The sequence below is a fragment of the Dermacentor albipictus genome, chromosome 7 (genome assembly GCF_038994185.2).
Source record: "Dermacentor albipictus isolate Rhodes 1998 colony chromosome 7, USDA_Dalb.pri_finalv2, whole genome shotgun sequence".
In the NCBI taxonomy this organism is placed as follows: domain Eukaryota; kingdom Metazoa; phylum Arthropoda; class Arachnida; order Ixodida; family Ixodidae; genus Dermacentor; species Dermacentor albipictus.
The window spans coordinates 75536652-75552065 of record NC_091827.1 but is presented as its reverse complement, the minus strand read 5'-3'; the positions used below and the strand labels follow the sequence as shown (position 1 = coordinate 75552065).

Below are 15414 nucleotides of genomic sequence, written 5' to 3'. Positions count from 1 at the left end.
CAATTCTCGGCGATAGAGATGGATGACGGCATGGGTTCGCTTAACCATCGTAGTGCAACACCCTGGTATAGCGAAAGTCAGCTACCAGGTTTATGTGCCCCGACGGCGTACGCAAGCAACCATCTTAGTGACGCCTGAGGCCGAACCAGTAACCTCAGAACCGTATCACAACCAGCGGTTCATACACATTGGTCCAAAATCAGTAACCCACACTAAGTCATCTCAGTGGCACACAGGCCCTGTTTTTAGACAGCATTGTCGTCGAGATCTGCCAACGCGAGCTGCCATATTCAAGAACGATTTCTAAACATAAAACGGTGTTTAACTGTTGCGGTTCATTCACACATAAATGAAAAATGTCTAGTTAGTTTCAAAAAAATATGCTAGGCACATAATTTTTTTCAGAGCTTAAATTACCACTTTCAGCTTTACGTGCACATACCCATGTATGATGGGAGCTTGCGCGCCGCCGGCGAAGAAAAAAAAAAGCACATTCGTATGCGTTTCGCACAGTCCTCCTGCCGGTAGGGTAAGTCAGAGTGGAAGCTCTTACTCCGCTGTTAAGCCGACTTTTTGGAACAGGACAGTGCGTCTGACTTCTCCATTATTTTGTTCCTAAGGTGTCTTTTGCATAGTAAAGACCGCAAAAAGGCCCTTCGATACGGGGACATAACAATTTAAAATCAACGCAGTTGTCTATAGCGCCTGAGCGCGTGAAACGCGAGTGGTGTCAAATGCTACACAACATTCATGTTTCAAGAGTTCGGTAGCATTCAACGTGAGTATGACGCCTAAGGCATGTAGAATAAATGGGAGTGCATATACAAACAAATACTGTTAATGTTTTTATGTGTGTATGTTTTTTCCTGTATTTTTCTCACAAATTCTAGATTAGCGCTTATTAGCTTTTCAAAGAAAGCATTGTACGGGAAATGATAGTGTCTCACACTGCCTTATGTACATATACCATGAAGACACATCCCTGTAAAAGAAAAGAAAAAAAGATAAGTATTTCGTCCTCAATAAATTGAGCAGTATACAAGCACAAATCAGAAAACAAAACGCCTTCATTGGGTAGAACGTTATTCAAGTTCTTTATTTTTTTCGTTAAAGGACTCTCCTTCATTTTAATTGCGTATATTAAAGCTGAAAAACAAAGCTGGGCGCTTGCTGTTACATGCGAAATGAATACGGCACTGCCAAGCCTACGTCGTACGCCTTGCATCTAGAAAATGGCGGTCATCCTTGCAAGCTTTCACTGAGGACGCGGTAGTGCTGATTAGTGTCAGCGGTGAAGTGCGGGTTGCCGTGGTGCCATGTGCTCGTTTAGCAATCAAGGTCATGGGCTAAGTTTTGATTTTCACGGCCATGATGAAAAGAGGAAAGTAGGCATGACAATATAGATGGACGATTCATTTTTTCATTCCATTACCCAATAATCATTCATAATTTTATCCTGCCATCGATTAACAGTTTTCGATGCAGGGTTTGCCATGGAAAAATTGATTAATGAAATTTTTTTTGCCGCGCACTTTAAAAAAGTTGAAACACACTTATCCACTTTTGTATGACTCTAATGTTTAAGTGGTGGAACTAACTTTGGAACAGAAGTGTATAAAGGTTTGGTAGAATATAATTTTTAACTTGATAAAGACTAAATGCAGTTGGCACTAGTGTTTTTTCAAAAGGTAAAGAACATGTGTTATAATATGGCACTTATTGTAAAATTTAAAAAATATGCGTGCCACTAATGAATCCCTGCACAATACAGGTAAGGAAGAAATAAGAAAAATATCAAAAGTGAAAGATGAAGTCGAACTTAAATATACAATAAACTACAATATGTACAGCACAACAAGTTTAAACCAGCGGTTTAGGAGTTTAAACCACATATCATTTTCTACACAGCGTAAAAATGTTGATGAGCTGGTATTTTGGTGAAACCGACCCGCTCCGAAATGACTAATTCGATGAACCAATGACCCTCAGTCCCGAGCAGTGGTGGAGCACCTGACCAAGGCGGGGGTCAAGCCGGTAACGTAGTAGAGGGTGCTGAGAATCTCTAGACGAGGACTGGTCGCCAGTGGAAACTGACCCTGGCAACCTTTAACATCTGAACTCTCTCGAGTGAACCTCGCTTAGCAGGACTCTTTGAGGAACTATCAGCCATTGTTTAGGACATCATTGGTTTTAGTGAGGTTAAAAGAACTGGTGAGGCTTATACAGTGCTGACTAACGGCCACATCTTCCGCTATGGAGGACTCCCAGCTAAGAAGCAACACGGGATAGGCTTCGTAATCCATAAGCACATAAGGGGTAACATTGACGAATTCTACAGCAACAATGAGAGAGTAGCAGTGGTCGTAATAAAGCTTAGTAAGAGGTACACAATAAAAAATAGTACAAGCCTATGTTCCCACCTCCAGTCATTATGATGATAAAATAGATAAAGTTTATGAATATGTTGAATTAGCAATGAGAAAAGTGAAAATTCAGTACACTGTAGTAATGGGCGACTTCAATGCAAAAGTGGGGCGAAAGCAGGCTGGTGAACAAGCAATCGGCAACTACGGCGCTGATTCTAGGAGAGCTAGAGGTGAGATGCTAATAGAATTTGCGGAAATGAATAACCTGCGAATAATAAAAACCTTCTTTAGCAAGTGCAGCAAGAGAAAGGGGACCTGCAAAAACCCTATTGATCAAACAAGAAATGAGATAGATTTCATACTTTCTGGTGATACCAGCATAGTGTAAGATGTAGAAGTGTTAGATGGAGTAAAGTGCAGTGACCATAGGTTAGGGAGCTCTCGAACTCACCTTAATTTGAAGGCAGAAAGCGTGAAATTGGTCACGAAGAAACAGGCCAACCAAGACGCAGCAAGAGTAAAAGCAGACCAATTCCGGCTGGTACTTGCAAACAAATATGCAGCATTACAGAGAGATAAATATAACATAAAGGTAATGAATGAAACCGTAACTAGACCGGCTACAGAAGAAGCAATTCAAGTGGAAGGTAAGGCACCAAGGTAAGCTTTCTGAAGTAAGAAAGGACCTTATCAAGGAATGAAAATGAATGAAAGTGTCTAAATTAAGAAATCAGATAGCATTCGCCGAAATGTCAAAATTGGTCAGCAAGGATAAAATAAGGGATATTCCGAATTATAACACGAGAAACACCGAGGAAGCAGTGAAAAAAGGACCCTGCATAGAATCAGTGAGAAGGAAACTTGGCAAAGGGAAAACCAGGATGGATGCATTGAAAGATAAGCACGGTACTATCATCAGCAATCCCTAAGATATAGTCAAAGCAGCGGAAGAATTCTATACTGGCCTGCACTGTTCCCAGAGTGACCACGATACATCCATTACAATTAGTAATGAACAGGTTGTAGAGTTTCCATCTGTAACTTGCGATGAAGTTAGAAGGGTATTGCGAGAAATGAAATCGGGAAAAGCAGCAGGACAAGATTGAATAACAGCCAATTGAATCAAAAATAGAGGAGACATATCGCTCAAGAAACTGGCGGTCCTTTATACACTCTGTGTATCGACTTCAAGGGTCCCAGAGAACTGGAAGAACGCAAGCAGTATAAGAATCCATAAAACGAGAGACGGTGAAGATTTGAAAAATTATAGGTCCATGAGCTTACATCCCGTATTGTATAAAATATCCACTAAGGCATCCTCCAATACAATAAGTGCAATAATGGACTTCAGTGAACCAAGGGAACAGGCTGGCTTCAAGAAGAGATGTGTTCAATGGATCATATTCATGTCATCTATGAGGTAATAGAGGAATCCGCACAATAAAGTTAGCCTTTCTGTACGCCTTTATTAAATTACGAAATGGCATTTGATTTAGTAGAGATACCAGCAGTCATAGAGGCACTACGTAATCAAGGAGTACACGACACTTACGTAAATGTCTTGGAAAAGATATGCATAGGTGCCACAGCCACCTTCATTCGCGAAAAGTAGGACTTTGCCTGGAAAGAAAGGGGTCAGACCAGGAAACATAATCGCTCAAATGCTATTCGCTGTGTGCTAGGAAGAAGTATTTAAACTATTAAAAAGGAAAGGCTAAGGAGAGATGATCAATCGCAAATATGTCAGCAACCTTCGATTTTCAGAAGGCATTGTCCTGTTCAGCAACTCTGTGGACGTTTTACAATAAATTATCAAGGACCTTAACAGAGAGAGTGCAAGGATGGGGTTGAAGATTGATCTGCATAAGACAAATATAAAGATCAATAGCCGCGTAAGGGAACAAGACTTCAGGATCGCCAGTCAGCTTCTAGAGTCCGAAGTAGTACGTTTACCTGAGTCAATTACTCGGAGGGACCCTGATTGCAAGAAGAACATTTAGAGAAGAATAAGAATAGGTTGGAGCGCATACGGCAGACATTGTGAGATCCTGACTGGAAGCTTACCATTATAATTGAAAAGAAAAGTGTTCAATGAGTGCATTTTACCGGTGCTACTATATGGGATAGCAACTTGGAGACTGACAAAGAAGCTCGAAAACAAGTTAAGGACCGCGCAAAGAGCGATGGAACGAAGAAGGTAAGGCGTGACATTAAGAGAGAGGAAGACAGCGCTGTGGATCAGAGAGCTAACGGTGTAGCCGATATTCTAATTGACATTAGGATAATCAATAGAGCTGAACAGGGCACGTTATGCATAGATTACATAACCGTTTGACCATTAGGGTTACAGATGGTTGCCGAGAGAAGGGAAGCGTAGTCCAGGACAGCAGATGATAGGGTAGGGTGATGAAACGAAAACATTCGCAGGCGCTTCTTGGAATCGCTAGGCTGCAGGTCTGGGCTAACTGGATATCGCAGGGAGTGGCCTTCGTCCTGCAGTGGACATCAAATACGCCGATGATTCTGATAAATAATCTAACCTAATTGACACGGCTTCTAGCAAGAGGGAATATTTGGCTGACATTTGCAAACCTGTGCAATGAATTTGACTAGCTTGACTAGACAAGCTTGACTAGATTGTTCGTCGTCGTCTTTGCTGGAACGTGCTCTTGGAAGAAGGGAGGCAGGTTATCCAGTGTAAATACGAGCGACCTACTTTATGCTGTGAAAAGGGTAAGGTTGCAATTAAAGAAAACAGGAGAGCTGGTAATTAAAATAAAAAGGAAAGGAATGTGTGCAGATCAATGCGATGCAGCGCACTACAGCAATAGCCCGCATGCTGATTAGCAGGGCAACGCAACGGTTAATAACAATCATACACAATCAATAACACAATCTGGATAACGGTTCTCTCCCCCAACAAGGTGCAATTAAGCAGCAGCCGAGATTGGTTATTTAGCGACTACGGATTAGGGAAGTCCCGTAATAGACCTCGTATCGTTATCTCGCTGCTTGAGAAGCGCACGGCTAATATTTAGACTTGTTTCGTGTGGGATAACTACAATATTGGCCTTAAAAAAGCAATTGAAGAAAACATAGTCCAAAGAGGGCCAAAGTGCATAGTTTCTGGAATTGTCTTACATTAAGTGGAATTTCTTTTTTTCCCAACTATTACGATCAACTAGACGTCCAGGAGTTATCAGGACAACAAAAATTGGAAAATATATGAAGGATATCTGATGTGTTTGTGATGACGAAGCAATTATGTCAAAGGGAAATACATTTTGAAAAGTCTTGTTTTTTTTCGGTCATTGGCAATGTAAACTTAACGAATTTCACTTGCATCTTTCTATGTTCCCTCAAACAAGGCGACATGTATACGGAGCGTGCTCCACAGGACAAGATTATTTTCTGTTGCTTGGCTACGTGAAGAGTTCAATTCAAATACGCACATTTCTTGGAGCGCTTTTATTCTTTCTTTCTTTATGCTAGTGATGGATAGCTATCTTTTCATTAGCTGTGAGGACTTAGCTGCCTATGTTCCTCATTAGATCATCTATTTATAAAAATGTAACCTTACACTAAGTTGGGACGTTTGCGTATCTGTTCCTGATATTGCACTTATCTGGTGCTTTACATAACTACGGTTATAAACAAAGTTTTGTAATGAACGAAAAAGCTACGAGACGCTCAGCTTTTTGTTGACCACAACCTCATGGAGTTCCTGTATGTTCATGCATTATGCATATTTCACATTTTAAAAGCTGTAGGCTGTTGTATATCTTGTTGCTGTGTCTTTTGCTTTTTGCTATCTGAGCTTGATAGATAACTCCTCATTCTGTGTTAAGAACTTACAGTTCAACTATGCTGCACACCATTTTTGTGTGTAAATAAATCATTATCCTTTGAAGAATATGTTTTTTGTCTATATATGCATATACATGTCTGCATGAATCAACAACATGCTTTCAGATTGCGTACACAGATGAAGTGGACATTCCGCTAGAGTCGGTACGAGTAAAACTGATGCTTTCATTTACTGTATCTATTGGTGCATTGACATAGCGAATATAATGAAGGCAGAAGAAATCGTCTCATGTACACGATACCGAAATCCGAATTCCATCTCACCTTCGACATAATTAGGTATGCAAGTGCGCCGTCCATCTCACCTGCTTGCAACTGCCTGGCACACCTAACTTTGCATGACACAGCACACTAGCGTCGTGCTCATTTAATACAGCGCGTACCCTTTAATACAGTTCGCACGCGTGCACACACACACACACACACACACACACACACACACACACACACACACACACACACACACACACACACACACACACACACACACACATATATATATATATATATATATATATATACATATATTTATATATATATATATATATATATATATATATATATATATATATATATATATATATGTATAGCATTCCAGATAGCAGAAAGAGCTCATTGCGGTGGTGCTCATCATACCTCTTTAGCAGAAGACACAATGGGCTAATCTTGCTTATTCCAGGTTCATATTGCATCGCAGCCATCAGCTTCCAAGGCTAGGAATGAAGCCGTTGTCAGCTTCGATACGCCGGCGAAATCGCACCGGGTTTTACATTTTCAAACCGCTGAATGGTTATTTGGCTACATTCGCCATGGTATCGCTTTAACGCTTCGACCCTGCCTGTCACATTTCTACGGAAATGCAAAAACACATGTGTCATCCTTTGGTTGCGCGTTAAATTACCCCCGGTGGTCATAATTATTCTGGAGCCCTAAATGACAGCATCGCTCGCAACCAACAGCCGTCTCGTGACTCAAAATATACATTATTTAACCACGCCTTTATATTTTCCATCCTTTCTTCTTTTAACCTCGATGGCACTGCAGGTACGGCCACGGTAGCTAGTCGCAACGTCAGATGCACCCGGCAGGTAAAGAGGGGAAAAGAGGATAGCCTCAGCAAAGCAGTGAAGGTTCCGATATTTGCAATAGAGTTATGGTAGGCTCCCGAACAGACCTAGAAACGCGCCTTGCTGCTTTAAAATAAACACTGAATCAATAGCTACAACAGAGCGCCATAAAGGCACGTTTCGAGGATAATTTTTTTTTGTGCTCAAGAAAGCTCTATACTCGGCATCCCTGTTGCAGCCATCAGAAATTAATAGAAATATTTTTGGGTTCGAAATACTTAGACGTGGAGGCAAAATCGCGCCCACTTATTCGACGTCTCAGAACAGTGGAACCGTATTGCGGTCATACCGCCGAAGTAGCGTCACTTTGAAGAAAGCGTAGTTATGTATATTTGTAGCTCTGTATGTTGGTGGCCGGTCATATTTGTCTGAACCTTGTGAACGAGGTTGAAAGTTTCTCAGACAAGATCAAGTTCCCGGCTATACAGCGACTGCAGTGAAGCATCCACAGCATAGCGAATAAAGGCAAAATGTTCAATAACAGCATTCACCCGCGAAGCAGTTTTTCTTTACACGCAGCTCCCATGCTCCGTGATCTTACACCTTTTAACCTGTTGTGACAGCTGTTCAAAGCGGTAGTCGTATATTGCTACTCATTTAAATACATCCTTGCTCTCACCAACCACACAAGCATCGGCAACAGCTATCGAAATATATGTACATCACGCACGATCGCCTATGATGAACAATAGACATAAAACGACAGCCTTGGCAGCACAAATGCATGTACAAATAGACATGCAAGTTCTCCGTGTCCGCGTAGTCATGTGGTGTAGCGGTTAGAATGTTCAGTTGTCACGTGATGTACCCGAGTTCGATTCCCAGTGTGTGCAAGTTACTATAATGTGTGTTTTCATCTTTGTATGAAGAGCGTTTTCGGTTTCCTATAATGTGGATCTAAGTAATACGTACAAACCATGCGCAAAACTACTCTGGGCCGACCCTGTCTATCAAAAAATAATTTTTTCATGAAAAACAGCCGGACAGAACTGAAATACCGCACAAAGAGTTGGCGTTATGCGTGCTGTTTTCTAAGGGGCTCTTCCCTGCAAGAAATGGGGCCGTTTAAATGCGAACCGCATAAAATAGGCCGCACACGCACTAGGCGGCTTCGAGTGAGCCATTTGCAAACGTCAAAAGCTTGCTCTAGTTTTCCCGTTATATGGGTTGTTTTAAACCGGCATTGACTAAAAGTGAAGGAACATGATTGTTTCAGTTTTAAAGCTCAGTTTTTAACACTTTGCAAAACTTAGTGATACGAGACTGGGCTCATACTGTTTGTCCACAGATTTAAGTTTCTGATTTTTTGTTGATGATATTGATTCTTATGTTTCTTTATATTTGTCACCCGCATGGTCGTGTCCTTCGTCTTTTTCCCGAGTCGCGGTGCCCCATTACATAAGTGCGGCCCATAATTTGATCTTAATTATGCACTAACAAACCCTTGGGCTCAATCTTGAATATGATCAGTCAGTAAAATATTTTTTGTTTGTTCATTGTTAAAGATATTTCACTTTGTCGAATATTCAGTTATTCGCTTATGCGCCTCCCCGAGCATGGAACACCATAAATATATTTCAGCCTCCCTGCACAGACATGCAAAATAGAGTTTAGGTTTTTGTTGATTCAACACAACAGTGCGCACACATCAGGATAAGTACATTGGAGCCATTTGGCTGAATTAGGAATACGACCTCAGAGCTTTATCCGCTGAACACTGTAGCAGTATTGTCTACCAACAGATAACACTTCGAATATATAAAAGTGCTTGCTACATTGTTTCAGTGAATATAAAAATGTAGGCACCGTAAAGCCTGAGGGATTGATTCCTTCAGTTTTATAAAGTTTCATGCAGCAATCAAATATTACTTCCCACAAGAGAACATCAAATTCAAATGGCCACTTTTCTTTCGCGGCATTGGGGACCATGATATAGAAAGGTGTTGACCAAAATGAGGAAAAACTCAAAGCCATTTCAACTTGACGCAGAGCATCATTTACCAGACAACTCGTTTTTTTTCGCAACATTGTTCATCCTCCGCACTAAAAACTGTGCTGAGTCTCTGAATTAGTCCGCGATTGTGAATTCCCATATATACTGGCCTGGCGGTTCGTTTATCGAAACTTTCTGAAGAACCAAATAATCCCGCATTAGGCCTTTCATTCTTGTAAGTGTCGTGAAAAATAAAATTCCACTACTTACAAATGCATCAATGTTTCCCCAGATTTTACGCCCTTTATAGCATCTTCTTGACCCTGAAAATGAGTAGTAACTCCATAGGCCCAGTCTCCTGCTTTTTTTTTTCAGAAGCAGATGCTCAATGACTAAAACAATATAACGCTTACAATGCTCTCGACAGTGCTTGCCTTGCGCACAAAAGTAGGAAAGGAAGGACAGAGACGAATAAAGAGCACTTACATCCAACTGATCTTTATTTGAGCACGAGTATAAGTATACGCACGGGAAATAGGAAAACACACAGAAATGTGGGATACACAGAGCCAGCCACATCACTGTTAATTCAAATCACTTCACGTGCTAACCATTGCTCTGTGCTTGGCCAGGTAATCGCGTTCAGGTTGTGACAGAGCAATGGAAGGGGTCCTTTCACCGCGGTCACCGAGATTGTGAATGTACTCCGGTTCTGGTATTTCTCAGTTAACTGCGCCCTATGCCTTGGCAATACCACGCACTGATGAAGGAGGGGGGTGCACTTGCAATCGTAGTAATTGAAACACCACATGATTTTAATTTGAAACTTTTATTCACGCCTAGCCATCTTTGCTGGGCGAATGAACCAAGAAGCGGAAAACCACTTTTACCTTTCAGCTCGGCCCACGGAAATTTAGTTAATAGGAGCATCACTAACCTTTGCCTCGCCAACGTCCTAAAAAAATCTTGTCCACACACATTGCTAAGTAGTTTATCCCAACAGGCGAGGCGTCCGGTAGAAGCGAACTGATCGGTACACTTCGTTTCTTCGGTGGCTGAAAAGTTGCTCAAGGTCGTGCAACGAGGACATTGACCCGGTTGACGTGGCATCTCTGAAAAGAGCTGGGGTGTCGTTCTGCCGTATGTGCAGCGCATTTGGCACACGTTAAAGATTGGCCAGGGCGCTAGCGTGTGTACCGTTTTTCCGGCTCCAGAGAAACCACAGAAGCTGTGTAAGCGAGTCAACGCGCCGCATGTTAACTTCTCTTCCTGCTCTACCAAGCACAAGTTCGGTTTCACCCCATGCGTAGAAAAGATCGTTTACTCGATCTCATTCAAGTGCGGCAAGGCTTATGTTGGCCAAACGGGCGGATTCCTCAACGACCGCTTGCGCGTGCACCGCAACAACGTGTACAACATGGAGCAGGGCCATCTTGGCATTAAATGCCGGGATTGAAAGTGCACTCCCCTCCTTCGTGAGTGCATGGTATTGGCAAGCAATAGGTGGCAGTTATTCCGTGAAATAATAGAAGCGTAGTAGATTCCCAATATAGGTTAACCTTCGTAAGCACGCCTTCGATTTCTCTGTCACGACCTGGTCAAGATTGCTTGGCCGAGCGCAGGGCAGTCGTGGGCACGTATCTGACTTATCAACGATGACCTGGTTCTGCGTATCCCACTTTTCTTTGTGTTTTCCTGTTTGTCGCGCATATATATCATACTCGTCCGCATAAAGATCAGTTGAATTTACCGCTCTTTACTCGTCTCTGTTCTTCCTTTCCTATATTTGTACACACCGCCGTTATGGACTACGACCAATTCGCCAAGCCTCTACCCTAGGATGTCTACGAAATACAGATTTCGGAATATTAAATTTATTCTTTATTATTTTGCGTGCACTGTGCAATCTTCTTGATGCTGAGTTCTTGCTAATAAATGTAAGAAGCCGTTCCAATTGCCTCCGATCAGAAATATCTGTAGTTTGTTGTTATTATTTTTACTATGCGTGTGCTGTAAAATATTTTGGCAGTACTGATGTACTACCATTTCAATTTGAATGCACCAAATGGTCCATTTAACAAAAAACGACACCTAAATTAGCATTGGTTGCGATGCCATGCCCAAAGCGCACCTCGAGGAGCAGAGCAGGGCGAAAGGAAACACCTGGATGGATGGATGGAAGGTAGGAGCGTCCACTTTGAAAGAGGTGATGGCCGTTGCTACCATGCTCAGATTTTTATTTTTGTTTGTGTTGTATGGTAATAAAATTAGCCATTTTCTTTAAATACTTCTTCCTACACTTTTAACCTCATGTCACCTTTCTGCTTTTGAGCGACCAATCTTGCAATCGCTTTTTGCTAATTTTTAGCGCATATTTATTTACATGACTATTGTTATCTCTAAACCCCAAGGACTCAGGAAGCGTGACTGTGTCCGCATCGAATTCGGGATGGATACCATCACATTTTAGTATGAGGTGTTCTATTCTTTCTACACATTTACCAGACACAGTGCATGTATATTCTTCGTTAAATTTCTTTTTATAGCTGCGCGCTCTAAGACATCCTGACCTAGCTTCAAAGAGTAGGCCACTGCCGCTTGAGTTATCATAAAACGCTTCCTTCCTGATCTGGTGTTTCCAGTATCGACATAGTTAAACACTAAGATTCTTTTCCATTGAATTTATCAAATTTTTACCTTCCGTGTTTTTATCCTGTCGTTTAATGCTCTGTCTTTCCACGTCCTCGTCTCTGGCCTACTTACTGGCTAGCTTCCTAGTTATTTTCCGCCATTGTGAGTCAATGCTCTTTCTGTATAGGTATCTAAATACCTTAGCTGCCCACCTGTTATCGTTCAATTTCCTCAGGCGTTTTTCGTATAGGATTTTACTCTGAGCTTCCCGTGTTTCGAACGATGCCCAGCCCATATCTCCCTGTACTGCCTCGTTTGTGGTTTTCCCGCGGGTACCTAGTGCTAATCTTCCAAAAGCTCTCTGATTTACTTCTAGTCTCGACTGAACTTCTGCCCTTAAGCATAGGACCGCATTCCCAAACGTACGCCCTGGCACCATTACTCCCTTCCGAATACCTCTCAGTACCTCAAAGCTGTTGTACCCCCACAATGCCCTATGTTTCATTAACCCGGCATCTCCTCGTCCTTTTGCTATGAGAGACTGTTTGCGTTTTTCCATTTACATCTGACCTTTGTGTATCTATACCCCGCGATATGTGAATTCGGCCACTCTGGGTATTTCATGGCCTTGTATTGTAATGTCCTGATCAGTTGTAACGTTTAAGAAGAGGCAGTGGTGGCGATTTTTTGCCGCAACCTCCGCTACTGTTACGGCAACGCCGGGATTTTTGGGGGGTTTTTAATTTAGAGGCGTGAATCGCCAGACATACCTCTCAGGTTTACGACCAAATGAGTTATTCGGCCGTAAACCGCTGGGGAGCCTGATGGCTACCCAGCGCGCCAGGTGTTGCATGAGAGGAGAGAGCAGCGACGCGACGCCACGTCACCCGTGCTCTCGCCGTTGAAAGCCATTTTTTGCCGACGCATTCTTTGCCCTCGTGACCACTCGCCTGCTTTCTAACTGCTCCCCAGTACGGCCAAATCAAAATGCGCCAAGCGAGCGCATTGGTCAAGCGTCTAAACGCGCTCGTTTGCCCTCGAGGAGGTTGCGACTCGAAAGACCACTCAGCAGTGTTCAAGTGGATATTAACGTTTTAGTATTCACAACTCGTAAGTGCTTAGATGTCCTCAGATTTTTAAAATAATCATTCCTGTGGCAAAGTACTGGTGGGATGAGTTTTCTTTTAAGAAAGCGAAAATTTCACTTGAAGTAATAATGCATTTCATTGTGTGATGTGTGCGGGATGAGGTAACTTAAGTTTCAAAGAATGGCTCGCAAATATCACTTACTCAATTTGTGCCTCGAAACAACAACGAACTTCAAGTAATATGTTGTTCCATGTTTGCTAGAATCAGGTAAATTAAGGTCCTATTCTCTGATTCAGGTAAACTGAACAGTTTGATTTGATATATTCATTGTTAAAATGATTCAGATTCTCCGAATCCGGCATTCTAAGCACACACAACGCGGTAATACCTACTTAAAAGTTCTAAACTACTCATGTTTGCCGTAGCAGAAAAAAAGTACCCTCTTACCTTGGCCGTAGGCACAATTGCAATGTCCATCATAGGTTCCCCTGATTGGACGTGCTGTACAGCGTCTACCGTACCGCGCTTTAGGACGACAAGTTGCTATTCCGCGCTTTTTTCGGCAGCACATTCCAAACTTACAGTCCTTACTTGTACTACAGTGTGGGTCGTAATACCGCATCTGCAATCATTTCAGAACGAGCCCTTACGATCACTGTTTGAGGCACATGTTTTCCCTATAAAATGTTGAATCTCTAGCGAAGTTTGCGCTATGCAAACACAGCTGATTAAAATATAGTATACATTTTTCTTGCTCTCTATAGTCGGCATCTTTTCCAGCAGTTCACGTACGCTGTGTGTGTTGACGTCTCAACGAAATGAACGTGCCAGTACACTCACAATTTGTCTATAGAACTACGTCTTTGACTAGAAAATGCATTTCCTTCATTTTCACTTTCTATTGAAGGCGCCCATTCAAAAAAGGGGTTCACGCAGTGGTCCTGTGTAATTTTCTGTGGCTGTTAATCATACTGTCAAACGAGCCATCGGCTGATTGGTGGGTATTATAACTGGTGAGTGTCAGAAGGCTGATCAATATAGAATCATTGTTTCGTTTATCTTTGTGAACATAGGCCCAGTTTATTTGCTGGTGTGTTACTGCACTCCTACAGTTTACAAACACACAAAAGCTAAAACTAGGATTTGCATCAAGCGCAAGACCACTGAATTTTGTCATTTCCTAAGAGCTGGTCGATCGCACACATACAGTGCGAAGGCAAAGTTTAATAAAGGATAACGACTCTTTATGTACATGCTTATTTAAGTTCGAGTGAAGTTTCCTTAAAAATGACAATTTGCATGTTCTCAGCACTTTTTACACGCATTATTGTGTTATTAGTTGTTAAAAGTTGTATATGAAAAGTTCATCAAGGCATTTAACAACAGTAAGGTGCACTCCTAGTTTAGAACTTCAGTTTGGCCTAGTTGGTATTTACTGCAAATCATATTGACCGCAAAAAAGACGGGGACAGAGGAAGAAAACTCATAAACAGCACGGGCGCACGCACGAGTGTGTTTTCTTCCTCTGTCCTCGTCTTTTTTGCGGTCAATATGATTTACTCCTAGTTTACAGCATACTTTAGGTATGAATGCGTATCGGTTGATTGGTCAGACATTTCGTGGAATTTTGGTATAATACGCTCACACGTTTCTGAAGTAGAGCCTAAAATTCCTTTTATGCACACGCATATAAATACGCACACGTGGTTTATGTGTTCTACTACAACGTAAAGGACGCCCTTTCCATTCGGAGTAATGAGGACTGCCACTTTTTTTCTGTAAGTGTTTGTAAATACATTTACTATTTAAATGCACCAGGATCTGAACATTTAAAGAAGAGGTAAACTATGTCCTCTAAAGAACGTACAATTGAAAACGCTGGAAGAGCCATTTATGAGCGTCATTTCACAAATTATCTTGGACATTAAACATGCACAATTTGAAGCGAGTCAGTGAATGTATAAGATATCCCTTTAGGCAGTCCCCATCAGCAATTTGCTAGCAATAAATCAGGCGGCCTACGACACGACACACTTAGTGTTCCTTACTCATAGAGAGGGTGATCTTGCATACTTGCCTTCTTTTTGGGACCACGACCTGCGGTTTGACATAGAATATTTGCGATTAGAAATACAGCCAGCAGCAATACAACATAAAGCCTGTAAAAGTATCGGCGCTTTTGAATCATTACTGATTTAGAGAATGGCTTGAAGCACACTAACCAAGCCGCTCTCGCTCACTAGTTCTTATTACTTCTGTGTGAACAGAACACTTGCGTTAGCACTAGCTCATGTGGGTAAATAAAGTGACAGGTCGATATCTTGAATTTCACTAAGAAAAGAAAATCCATGGATAATGCTCCAGTCCCTACATTTATCTCGCTCTTCATTTGCTGTTACGA

The 15414-nt window shown here is 41.9% G+C and overlaps 1 long non-coding RNA gene across 1 annotated transcript; it reads right to left on the bottom strand.

Annotated features, from left to right (window-relative positions):
• Positions 1 to 841: 841 nt before the first annotated feature.
• Positions 842 to 15294, bottom strand: LOC135899038 (uncharacterized). The gene is made up of 3 exons (XR_010563501.2): positions 15091 to 15294; positions 13461 to 13635; positions 842 to 982 (listed from the first exon to the last, which is right to left on the bottom strand). It is a non-coding gene; the product is annotated as an uncharacterized lncRNA (long non-coding RNA).
• Between the last annotated feature and the right edge of the window lie 120 nt (positions 15295 to 15414).